The 13,697-nt window shown below is 40.9% G+C and overlaps 1 protein-coding gene across 1 annotated transcript in view; it reads right to left on the bottom strand.

The window, feature by feature from the left end:
- The window catches only part of MARCHF9 (membrane associated ring-CH-type finger 9), a 354,169-nt gene that overhangs the window by 293,450 nt on the left and 47,022 nt on the right, over window positions 1–13,697 (bottom strand). The window lies entirely within an intron of this gene.

Below are 13,697 nucleotides of genomic sequence, written 5' to 3'. Positions count from 1 at the left end.
ATAAACTGAACCACAGTGAGCAGAAAGGCCTATAAGGAAGTTACTATTAATTTGGGCAGTGTAAAGTTACACAATACACATTTATGTGCCAATAATAATTATTCCAATCTATCACCCTAAGAGCCGGATATAAAGCAGCTAAATTGCCACCATATGGCTCCAATACTGTGGTTCTAATCTGCCACTAATGGAGCCAGATATAGATCGGTATAGCCACTCTCCGGTCCAAATACACTCTAGATCCAAGAGACCAGAGGATCGGATACTAATCCAGCCAATATGGTACAATACAGGGGGAATTACTGAATCTCCAATATACCTGTGAAAGTGGGGTCAGCCGAATCCCAAAGAAACGCACCCCGACGCGCGTTTCGGATTACTATCCTTCGTCAGGGGGTCAAGATATATGTCATCTTGGGGTGATGTTTGAACCTGTTATTTAAATACAATATATTTTTAAAGGGTCAGCCTGTACCATTGTTGATATCGATTTTATTATACAAAAAATATTTTCCCATTGTGCGCACATGTGTCTATATTTTATCTGTATTTTCTATTTTAATATTTGCCAAATATATATAATAAAGGCATTTTAATCTTATTCCTGTTTGGGAGATCTTTTTTGACTTTTCTATATTGGCTGTGGTTGCTTTCTCTCAGTACGGTGGTGGTTTCCACATTTCTCTCCACAGGACACTAGCCACTGGTATTTGAATCAAGATTTTATTATTTTTTATTGATTTTATTATTTGGCATATAGCAATTAGTGTACCTGTGGTTGTTACTTAACCAGATTTGTACTGGGCCCAATAGTTACTGTATTTTGCCTCTGACCACAGTGATTGTTGTGAAGACCTGAAAGTGTTAAGACCGTTCCTGTTATTTTCTCCGATATTGATTCGATGCGCCACGTATAGGGAATGAATCACTGACGATACATTTCTGGGAAAGAAGATGCTAAGAAAAGACAGAGCTAAAACTTATATTACCTTTTATTTGCATAAAGTAGAATAATCCGACTACATAATGACAACAATTTATATCTACCAATTTACTTACTTCTTTTTTTGTGCTTTAGAATTGTTCTCATTTATATATTTTTAGACGTTCTATAAGGAAAGTCATACGAGATGTGGCATTAAAATTTCCCCCTTAAGCATTGCTTTAATTGTCTGAAATTTACAAGGAAGTTGTGACTTTCATACAAATGTAGAGCAAATTGTTACACAGCTCTCCTCGTTGGTTTAATGCATATCACTGGGCTGTCTCCAGGGGTAAAGTAAGTGTTTTATCACCTCAAAGGCTGCAGAGGAGATTATACAAACATGTAATGCCAAGCATAGAAAATGGAGCACACAAATCAATTTCCTCTGTCTCCTACTGTAAAATATAAAAGCGCTCACCGATATTTTACAAGTCGTTCTCTCAATAATAAGTAGTGATTGGCCACCTAGAAAAGGACGGACGTTTTCTATGATGATCTAGTGTTTGTCTGTCAGAAATACTCTGGTATAGTAATGTACAACATCCATAATCCAAGCTGTGCGAGGACTATGGGGAGCGGCAATGAAAGCTGTGGTCAACCATGACTACCAATGGCTTTCAAAGGGGTTGTCCACCAACTATCCAGTGGATAGGTCATCAATATCAAATCGGTGGGGGACTGACTCCTAGCACCCGGAATAATCAGCTGTTATCAGGTCTCATGGCCACCAGGAGTTCCCAGTGTACGGAGCTGTGGACACTCTGTTTACACTGATGGCAGATATCGTGGATTAGTTTTTGATTGGATACCATCAAATCCTGATGGATGCCACTGTCTTATAATTATTGGTGGGAGGATAGGAGTAGTAGTCTTCACTGCTGTGCTAGATTCAAGAAATCCGGAGGACGCGATGAGGGATTAGATCATGTGGTTTATTCTCAAAGCGTTTCAATGTTGAACCAACTTCTTCATCAGGGGACCACAATTTCTCCACTAGATAAGACTCTATTGCGCTTGGTGACTCCTCCTGTTTCTATTGACTTACAACTGGGTCAGTCTGGTTTCCATTTGTGCTTTTCTATTTTTGACTGGAAAAACCTCTTCATAGAACGTAGATATTCTTCATCGTCAACTTGACCCAAAGTGACAATTGACTTTTGCCTGAACATCAACTCTCAAAAAGCTTAAATATACAAAGGACCCCTAGGTCTCATATACAAAGCATAAGATATCCCATACATCAATCTCCGCTTATATGGGAGAAGAGCATTGTGTACACAACAACAACCAATGAAATAAGCCAGAATTTTGTTTCCGTCTAAATCATGCCTCCTTTGACTTTGTATGTATCTGAGACATGGAGGTATACAGTATGTTCCATGCACCTCTATGACTGTCAAAATATCTATATTAAACAGAGCCTACATACATAGGCATGAAAAGCCATGCGTGTGAGGCCATAGTCTGCATGCGGGAGACAGAAGCCTTACTTTTATCAAGTAAGACAACTATGGTATCTCAATGCACCAAAGAAGTGAAGGTAAATGGTCTCTAGTCTTTAGTACAAATCATTCTTAATTCATAGATTTGCTAGGCCGCATTCACGTGTCCGTTTTTCACATACGTGTTCTACCTGTGATTTTTAAGGATAGAACTAGTGATGGGCGAATATACTCGTTACTCGACATTTCCTCAGCACGATCGGGTGTCCTATTTTTTAATGCTCGGAGATTTAGTTTTCATCGCCTCAGCTGAATGATTTAGAGCTATTAGCCAGCATAAGTACATGTGGGGGTTGCCTGGTTGCTAGGGAATCCCCACATGTAATCAAGCAGGCTAGTAGCTGTAAATCATCCAGCTGCGGCGAAGAAAACTAAATCTCCGAGCACTAAAAAATACTCGGAGGACCCCCGAGTGTGCTCGGGAAATCTTGAGTAACGAGTATATTCGCTCATCACTAGATAGAACACATACCCATTATAGGCTATGGGGCAGTTCGCATGTCCGAGTTTTTTTGCGCACCGCGTGCCCATGCTTTTTTCTGAACATGTCTATTTTTTTATCAGCATCACGGATTGAAAGTACCAACAGAAGTCTTTGGGTCTGTGAAAACCACGGAGAGCACATGGATGGCATCAGTGTATAGTCTATGTGTAGTCTATGATTAACATTGTAATGATAGGAGAAGCTTGGTAATTTATCCATATGTGAACTTGTGGGAGATGAAGCACGTAAGATCATGTATAAAAGGACATCTCTCTCTCAGACTTCAGACCACGGCCTTATCCGGTAAGAACACAAAAAATTAAGTCCATGGCCCCGAACAGTGACTACATGGTATGAACGCCGAACATTTCTGCCCGGGTTTGCTCATCTCTAGTCGCATCTCATATTATCCACCACTATTTCCACAAAAATCCTCTTCCCGTCAACACTTTCATCATCGTTTTGTAACATAATAAATGCTCCGTTAAGTAATACATCATGGTGGTCTCCATTAAACGTTTACTAATGGATGCTGTAGAGAAGACCGTCACAAGCCTCTATTCCACTTGACAGGTAATCTAGGAAGACAAAAGACCTCTTAATCAGAAGATGAGGTGTAGAACAAGCACTTGCTCTCAACATTGGGGGAAACCAAGTCACTACTACTGACTATTAGTTTCTAAAGAAGGAAGAGACAACATCTCACAGAATCCAATTGCCATTATGAGCTAAGATGATAGAGAAAATGTGTAATCACAACTCAATATTTGATAGGACTCTCACATTATGTAAATACCTGTAGACGATGGTGGTTCTATCATGGTGTCTGCCATTTTGCCACAAACTAAGTCGGTGCATTTTCACCATTTATGACATTAAATGAGTTTTCACATCTCAGATAATTTGAATTATTCCGTATCCTGTATCTGTAGGATGTGCCATAAACCTTTGCTAGATGTCGGACCCTGTTCTATCACAAGAATGGGGTCCTGTCCAGAATGGGAATTTGGAAATATATGTGCAACTATCTCCACTCATCTGTATGAGAGTTCTGAAAAATGCGAGCAGGCACGATCTGCAATTTTAAGAACTCCTATACTAATAAAGGGAGAGACTGGTACTGGTCAATGCAGCACAATGTGGCTCCATTCTTGAGACTCAAAATGAGAATAACCCTTTAAGATGACACAAGTGAGAACAGCAGCTTCTTGAACATCAATCTTAGTACAATAAAATCATGGTCCAACAGGGATGTCCTCGTTTACCCCCTCTGAAGAACAGAATATATTTGTGATGGACCTTCTATGTATAGTGTGACAGAGTTTCTTCTGTCTTCTTTCGAGGCTTCTCGATAAACTACTTGGGATGCTGGACAGCTCCTTCCCGAGAGTCAATCTCGGCTGTACCTGACTATTGGCAGATTCCTTGTTCTACAATTCAATGGCTTCTGTGTAAGCTTTCTACATTCCCGTCTACCATTCCCCTTATCGCACTAGTTGCAGCTCTCCAACTCTCCAGCGGTAATTATGTGCCAAATCCAGATTGTTTCCTGACTACTGCTCTGCTTCCTTTAATATTACCTGAATCGACAACCATACAATTTCAGCCTGTTCAGCTATAGCGTTCCAGATTATCACAGGCAAACCTGAGGACATAACTGTGAAGCCTGATCTAGAATTAATGAAGAAGAAATGTGCCACCTATTAGGAGAGTATATCTATAGTGTGTGAGGACCGGACACTAACAGTATAGGGCCCCGAGCACACACAACATACGTGCCCCATACTCTCCAACAGGCCATTACAGATCACATCCTTCATGTCACTCTAGCAAACCCCACAAATAAGTTAATATCTCTGGTAGTTTGCATTCTACCAGTAATTGTGAGCTATGAAACCCATTAACAGTCTCTTAAATGCAATGTAAAAGACAGACAGCATTATGTTCTTTCTTAAAGGGAACCTGTCACCCCAAAATCGAACATAGGCTAAGCCCACCGGCATCAGGGGCTTATCTACAGAATTCTGGAATGCTGTAGATAAGCCCCCGATGTAACCTGAAAGATGAGAAAAAGAGGTTAGATTATAATCACCCAGGGGCGGTCCCGCTGCGGTTCTGGTCCGATGGGCGTCGCAGTCCGGGGCCTCCCATCTTCTTACGATGACGTCCTCTTCTTGTATTCATGCTGCGGCTCCGGCGCAGGCATACTTGTTGAGGACAGAGCAAAGTACTGCAGTGCGCAGGCGCCGTAAAGGTCAGAGAGGCCCGGCAGATGCGCACTGCAGTACTTTGCTCTGTCCTCAACAGGGCAGACAACGTACGCCTGTGCCGGAGCCGTGGCAGGAAGACAAGAGGACGTCATCATAAGAAGATGGGAGGCCCAGTCCGGACCGCGATGCCCATCGCAGCGGGACCGCCCCTGGGTGAGTATAATCTAACCTCTTTTTCTCATCTTTCAGGATACATCGGGGGCTTATCTACAGCATTACAGAATGATGCCGGTGGGCTTAGCTCTTCTTCGATTTTGGGGGTGACAAGTTCCCTTTAAGATGGCAGCCGACCCCATACCTACTGGTTTCCAGCTCAGCTGCACTAGTTGCACATTACGATGATGTCCACCCTGGTGGGGAGAGTATGTATAGATGGTAAACACCATTAAGTATAATACATACAGTACTAGTAGTAATCTCATTTATGACCATAAAAAGGCATCTAGAAAAATAATAAAATGTACATTAGCTATTATTATTCAGTGGCTTCAACCTTACATATTACAATTTAGGGACCCCGCACAAAATATTACAAATTAAAAAATTGGACAGAGGCTCCAAAGAGGTGATTTACATGTCGATCAATGTTTAGATAATTAAAGGGTTTGTCTACTACTGTGATACCGATGACTTAGGATATCCTTAGGATACATCATGACTGTCAGATCGGTGGAGGACCGTCACCTTCCATCCTCACTGATTAGCTGTTATAATTATGTAAATAATGTTTGGAGCAGAACACCAGAACAATACTTAGTAGATGCTGCAGATCTGATCCTATTCTTTAGCTAAATTACTTTATATAAAAAAGTAGGAGCTGATCTACAGTACCTGGCAGTGGCTACTACACAGTGTTTGAGATGTGGTGTTCCGCTCCATACAAAGTGTACATCCGCCTGGAGGTCATTGGTGGGGGGAGTTAGATCCCCACTGGTCCCATATTGAGAAGCTTATCCCATGAACAAGGTTTATCTCCTAACCATACGAGTGGATGTAGGAAAACCTGCTCGGGATTTGTAGACTTCAAGCACCTTAAAAGCTCTTCCCTGTCAACAAGAAGCCACCAATGTATCATACAGACTAACAAATAGGAAAATTAAGAAAAATGTTTCTAGAATTATAAGAATGAAAAATAAATGAGGGCAACTCACCACTAGTGTACTATTGTAATTTTTTATTTCAAGGTCATATGGGACTATAGAGTAAAAACACACAGTGTGAGCTACAGCTGTTTCGCATCTAATTATGCTTCATCAGGACCAATTTCCTGCACATATACAGTTACGGTAAAATGAAATATAATTGATTATTTTGTAAGAAAATATATATATTCTAATATTGAACAGGAACATTTATGAAACTGGCTAGCAATTTGTGACTTACCCATAGTTGAGGCAGATCTAGTAATAAGCCTCTATGACTCATTTTTCAGCAATGTCAACCGTTCTTCTCTCCCACCTCCAGTGCATGTCGAGGAAAAACAAGCACTAAACAGAATGGGTCTCAATATCTTCCACGTCTCTGCCCTAGAATGGCAACATTAGCTAAACCAGCTCAGTCAGGTCTTCAAATAGCTGAGCATTTTATAAGATCTCATATCCAGGTGGGAATAAACATGAGTTAACTCAATGACCTTGATTTTCATCTTGGGAATGGATTTAATATACCCACTTCTTTTGCGCTATTGCGCTACTGGTCTAGATGTCTCTTGGGCAACATATTACCAGGTCTGAATAATTCACCGTTTCTGAGCTACAGAAAGCAATATGGCTGAATAATGTCCCACATATATGATCATGGAGTCCTTTAATGTAGTTCAGTCTACGGTAAAAAGGGTTAATGTGCAGGAATCAGCCCTCCATTACTCCGTAGCAGACGTCTTCTATTTAGATCTTTTTTCATTGTATTATCAACACGTTGGGCATCTCGTACAGCAGAAACTCAATTACTGTTTGCACTGAACGCCAGCCAATAAAATTCTGTCTGTGTCAGCTCACCAAAGTAAACTTTGAGTAGCGGTGATAGTCAATATTTAGTTGGCTGGGTAAACCGTGTACATGTCTAATTTATATCCTTGATGGTTTTGGAATAAGAAGACTGCTGAACGAAAGACTTGAATACATCGTCTGCTCTCGTATCGAGGAAACGGAACACATAACTTCTATGTAGAAGATGTGAGGATGAAATTCAGGTGTGTTCGTTGTCACGTTACATCAGTTTAATGTAACAGCCAAGCAACAAACAAGAAAGGTTATATCCAAGGCACTCGGGACATCTCCGAGACACGAGGTATGACACATCTCAATTATGACACTGGTTCCTAGGTCACATACAGGCTTCATCATACATTGTGGCCTTCAAAACAGCTGCCCACCATGTGCAAAGTCAACTGTGGACAAGTGATCCACTTGTAAATTGGAGACTGTGCGTCTTCACGGTCATATCCATTATGTGAAAATGCTATCCTATGTAGCATTGTACTCTAGATATTTCTGATCCTAGAAGTCAAGATGATGGAGCCCTGAATGCCTGCATAACGTGTCTCCACTAGAGTCTAAGGATCCAGACTAGCTAAATTCTGGCTGCTGACCCGATGACCAGGATGGGTTCCCTTCACAAGGGTTGTCTTGTTTACAATACTAATACATTAGTAAAGAATTATGAGGGAAGGGGGATTTCTGCTTTACAACGCCATTAATTACCGTTATGGTTCTTATCTAGACTGGCTTTACAGGATCCATGATAGATATGACTAAAGAATCCAAACAAATCCTACTAACCTAAAAGTAATGGAAACCTAATGTTGTAACCACCTTATATGGGGGGTTATGGAAACATCGGAGGACAGTCCGCTCAATTGTGTCGAGAGGAACATCTCCTGGATGCTGATATTCTCAGATCAGTCATAAATGGCTGAAATTGGAATATTCCTTTACCATATGTATTAATCAAGTGTGCCATAAATATTGGATTAAAATAAACCATTCAAGAGATAGTGTAAATAGAATAGGAAATATTCGGACTACATCAAGGACCTTCGAGGAAAAGGTCCTTCGAGATAAGGGAGTAGAATAAGAGATGGTGCTAGGCCGGATTCATACATCTGGTATTCACGAACCAAGTCCAGATGGCAATGTCTGGACCAGCCGCGAGTCTCCTGACCCAGTCTCAATAACCTCATATTCATAGATGAGGCTGTTGAGTTCTGGTCAGAAGATCCGCGGTCAGTCTGGACATTGCGGTTTGAACTTGGTCCGTGAATATAGGACGAGTGACACCGCGCTAAGTTAGAGGTTCTGCCTGTCTTCGCTAGGTTCTGTTGTCTTCATTTATAACATAAATGATAACCCTACCCCAATTCACGTGGATCACACTGAGATAAATAACCCTATCCAGGAGGATCACAATGCCAATGATATTAACGGGAATAGCACAATTACTTGTCATGATGCTGATGCCATGGATCAATGTCTTAGTAACAGACCATAGACACATTCATAGTAACTAATTTTAAGTAATGTAGTGTTATCGATTCCATGCGTCAGGTTCGCTTCTTCTGCAGTAAATTCCAGTGATTCAGTTGGCTTGTTAACATTCGTTACTGGCTATAAACCCAGCACTGGGGCGAGGGACAGATGCTTACAAGAAACAACATTATGCACCATCTTAGACACATTCCTGTGCCTGACCCCCACGTGAGGTCACTATCACAATGCGTCTATTGTCTTCATCTACAGCACGCCATCAAATAGCACATTTGGAATTTAAATTATCAACGTTTTCCATTTTTTTAATGTTTCTTTGCCACATTCTTCTTTCCACGCTGATGACATATAAATGTGCACTGTTTGGCAAAATTATACTGCATCCTACTACTCTGCCCGGGCAAATGTCTCATCTGCATTCCTCTTAGGACATTGCTTTTGCTGGAGCATGGTGACATTTAGTAACTTTTAAAGTAAAACACACGGTTTTTAGTGATTTTTGTGTTTTTAGATATTGCCTGGCCAATGCTGCACGCTGAAGTTTGCAATTCTTCATCATCCAAAGGACCACGTTTACGATTACTGTAAATTTTTGAATTCAGATATCAATATATGTAGCAATCTCCCAGCGGAATATCACAGAAAGTGCTTCTAAAAGGCACAGTCGGAGTAGCCATTTTTTTTTATTTTATGTACATAATACGGCGGAGGATAAAATTCTGCTATTATAGAATCAGAAGGTGTCTGAAGCCATAAACTCTGAATAGCACCACAGTACAATGCCCCCCGTGTAATGGAAAGAAAAGAGGACGTGTACGTGTCCGGAATACCTTGACAAAAGGTAATTACCGTTTTGAGGTTAGGTTGTACGACTATGGGTGATATGATCATAGATTTCCTGGCTGGATGAGTAGAATGGCTCGTAACAGCAGTTGGCTCTATCAATGCTGTTATCATAAAGGTGTAACAATGAAACACGGGCACAATTGGGAAGCAACATGTTGTTGGCACTTCCAGCGTAGCGGGAATAATACTGACGAGGATGAAAGGTTTAGCTGGAAAATGCATTAGCGGGGTAGGAAAGGGTTACAGTCGGTGAAAGGACGAGAGCGCGGGCTAAGGAATTACATGGTTTGTTTGGTAAATTCAATACTCAATGCTTCAGCACAGTCTGCTTATATCAGCACTACTAATTTCTGCCCCAGGCGTCAGCCTGCTGTTTTTTAAAGACATAATTCCCTATATGTATAATGTGAAGGCTGATTGCACATATAGAGGGTTTGGAAATATAGACTTAAAGGGGATCTGTCAGACATGTATACACCCGCCACCCCAAAATTCATTTATATGACTGTGTAGCCCTTTAAAAAATAAGTTAGTCAATTCCTTCATGACATCAAAGTGCTGATCCAACAGCAAAAAAGCTCAGTATCCATCATCCTGGAAGTGCATTGGGCATGATGATGCACTTCCAGCTCCTTAGCCTCATGCTGTATCCCTGACTAGCGCCATCCTCCTGTGGGCAAGTGACAAGTCTATGGCCATGCACCAAATGTCCCAGCAATTAACTAAAGGAAGACGACGCTGGGCAGAGGAGCTGGAAGTGCATCATCACGCCCCAGTGCACTTCCAAACATGATTTTGTGCAGCAGGAAAAGGGCTTTGGCAGCATAATGGCATCAACTGACTTATCTTTTAAAGGGTTCACAGTCATATAACTGGTTTTGAGAAGTGGATGTGGGAACGGTCTGACAACTTCCATTTAAAGAGAAACTATCATTAGAAAATAAAAGTTAAATCTATTAAAAAACCCAGTGACCAGTGTTAAAATGGCATGATTTCTATTTTGTTTTACAGACTGAATGAGATATGGAAAAAAACAACATTGCCAATGATTAAGAAAGACTACGGTAAGCTAATTTAACACAAAAACTTGATAGGTTAACAATAGTTCATTTTCTGACTATAACTTCCCGTTAAACGGGGTGTCCACTACTCAATCTCTTCTCAATCGTATTGTTTCTGATCCCAGTAAAATAATAACACCTATACTCATCTTCGGTGCTGTCACCGTTCCAGCGGTGTCGACACTAGCTCTCCCAGGGATCATGTGATATTATGTCACACAATCCCTGAGGCCAATCCGCAAAGACTTCACTCTCCCCACCTTTGGACAAATCACATACATCCACAGGAAGTTAGAGAGTGGCAACTCTCACTTACTCCAGATGTATGTGATTTGTCCGAAGGCGGGGAGAGTGACGTCTGTGCAGATTGGCCTCAGGGATCGCGTGACATATCAATGTCACACGATCCCCAGGAGAGCTAACGTCGACACGAGTAATCTTCTCATTATTGTCAATGTAATCCCAGAATCTGAAAACCCCGATTCTAAAATCTGAGCTTGAAGGAAGACTTTAAGTTCATCTAGTTCATAGCCTAGCCTAACATGCCCTAACATGTTGATCCAGAGGAAGGCAAAAAAAAACCCATGTGGCAAAGAGTAAGCTCCACATTGTTGAAAAAAATTCCTTCCCGACTCCACACACGGCAATCAGACTAGTTCCCTGGATCAACCTGTAACATTATACTTTTCCAGAAAGGTATCCAATCCCCTCTTAAATTTAAGTAATGAATCACTCATTACAACATCATACGGCAGAGAGTTCCATAGTCTCACTGCTCTTGCAGTAAAGAATCTGCGTATGTGATTATGCTTAAACCTTCTTTCCTCCAGACGTAGAGGATGCCCCCTTGTCCCTGTCTCAGGTCTATGATTAAAAAGATCATCAGAAAGGTCTTTGTACTGTCCCCTCATATATTTATACATTAGCATAAGATCACCCCTTAGTCTTCGTTTTTCCAAACTAAATAGCCCCAAGTGTAATAACCTATCTTGGTATTGCAGACCCCCCAGTCCTCTAATAACCTTGGTCGCTCTTCTCTGCACCCGCTCTAGTTCAGCTATGTCTTTCTTATACACCGGAGACCAGAACTGTGCACAGTATTCTAAGTGTGGTCGCACTAGTGACTTGTATAGAGGTAAAATTATGTTCTCCTCATGAGCATCTATGCCACTTTTAATGCATCCCATTATTTTATTTGCCTTTGTAGCAGCTGCCTGACACTGGCCACTAAATGTGAGTTTGTCATCTACCCATACTCCCAGGTCTTTTTCATTGATGGTTTTGCCCAGAGTTTTAGAATTAAGCACATAGTTATTCATCTTATTACTTCTACCCAAGTGCATGACCTTACATTTATCCCCATTAAAGCTCATTTGCCATTTATCAGCCCAAGTTTCTAGTTTACATAAATCATCCTGTAATATAAAATTGTCCTCCTCTGTATTGATTACCCTGCAGAGTTTAGTGTCATCTGCAAATATTGAAACTCTTCTCTGAATGCCCCCTACAAGGTCATTAACCCCTTTACCCCCAAGGGTGGTTTGCACGTTAATGACCGGGCCAATTTTTACTATTCTGACTACTGTCCCTTTATGAGGTTATAACTCTGGAATGCTTCATCGGATCCTGGCGATTCTGACAACGTTTTCTCGTGACATATCGTACTTCATGATAGTGGTAACATTTATTTGATATTACCTGCGTCTATTTGTGAAAAAAACGGCAATTTGGCGAAAATTTTTAAAATTTCGTAATTTTCCAACTTTGAATTTTTATGCAATTAAATCACAGAGATATGTCACACAAAATACTTAATAAGTAACATTTCCCACATGTCTACTTTACATCAGCACAATTTTGGAACCAACATTTTTTTGTTAGGGAGTTATAAGGGTTAAAAGTTGACCAGCAATTTCTCATTTGTACAACACCATTTTTTTTAGGGACCACATCTCATTTGAAGTCATTTTGAGGGGTCTATATGATAGAAAATAACCAAGTGTGAAACCATTCTAAAAACTGCACCCCTCAAGGTGCTCAAAACCACATTCAAGTTTATTATTAAGTTATTATTTAATATTAAGTTTATTAACCCTTCAGGTGTTTCACAGGAATTTTTGGAATGTTTAAATAAAAATTAACATTTAACTTCTTTTCACAAAAAATTTACTTCAGCTCCAATTTGTTTTATTTTACCAAGAGTAACAGGAGAAAATGGACCCCAAAAGTTGTTGCACAATTTGTCCTGAGAACACTGATACCCCATATGTGGGGGTAAACCACTGTTTGGGCGCATGGCAGAGCTCGGAAACGAAGGAGCGCCATTTGACTTTTCAATGCAAAAATTGACTGGAATTGAGATTGGACGCCATGTTGCGTTTGGAGAGCCACTGATGTGCCTAAACATTGAAACCCCCCACAAGTGACACCATTTTAGAAAGTAGACCCCCTAAGGAACTCATCTAGATGTGTTGTGAGAGCTTTAAACCCCAAGTGTTTCACTACAGTTTATAACGCAGAGCCGTGAAAATAAAAAATCCTTTTTTTTTCCACAAAAATTATATTTTAGCCCCCAGTTTTGTATTTTTCCAAGGGTAACAGGAGAAATTGGACCACAAAAGTTGTTGTCCAATTTGTCCTGAGTACGCTGATACCCCCATATGTGGGGGGGGGACCACCATTTGAGCACATGGTAGAGCTCGGAAGTGAAGGAGGGTCATTTGGAATGCAGACTTAGATGGATTAGTCTGCAGGCGTCACATTGCGTTTGCAGAGCCCCTAATGTACCTAAACAGTAGAAACCCCCCACAAGTGACCCCATATTGGAAACTAGAGCCCCCAAGGAACTTATCTAGATGTGTTGTAAGAACTTTGAACCCCCAAGGGATTAACTACAATTTATAACGTTTCTACAAAAATTATTTTTTAGCCCCCAGTTTTGTATTTTCCCATGGGTAACAGGAGAAATTGGACCCCAAAAGTTGTTGTCCAATGTGCCCTGAGTACGCTGATACCCCATATGTTAGGGTAAACCCCTGTTTGGGCGCACGGGAGAGCTCGGAAG

Source organism: Ranitomeya imitator, chromosome 3 (assembly GCF_032444005.1).
Source record: "Ranitomeya imitator isolate aRanImi1 chromosome 3, aRanImi1.pri, whole genome shotgun sequence".
Taxonomy (NCBI): Eukaryota; Metazoa; Chordata; class Amphibia; order Anura; family Dendrobatidae; genus Ranitomeya; species Ranitomeya imitator.
The sequence above is the reverse complement of the archived record's forward strand: the minus strand, read 5'-3'. Positions and strand labels throughout refer to the sequence as shown.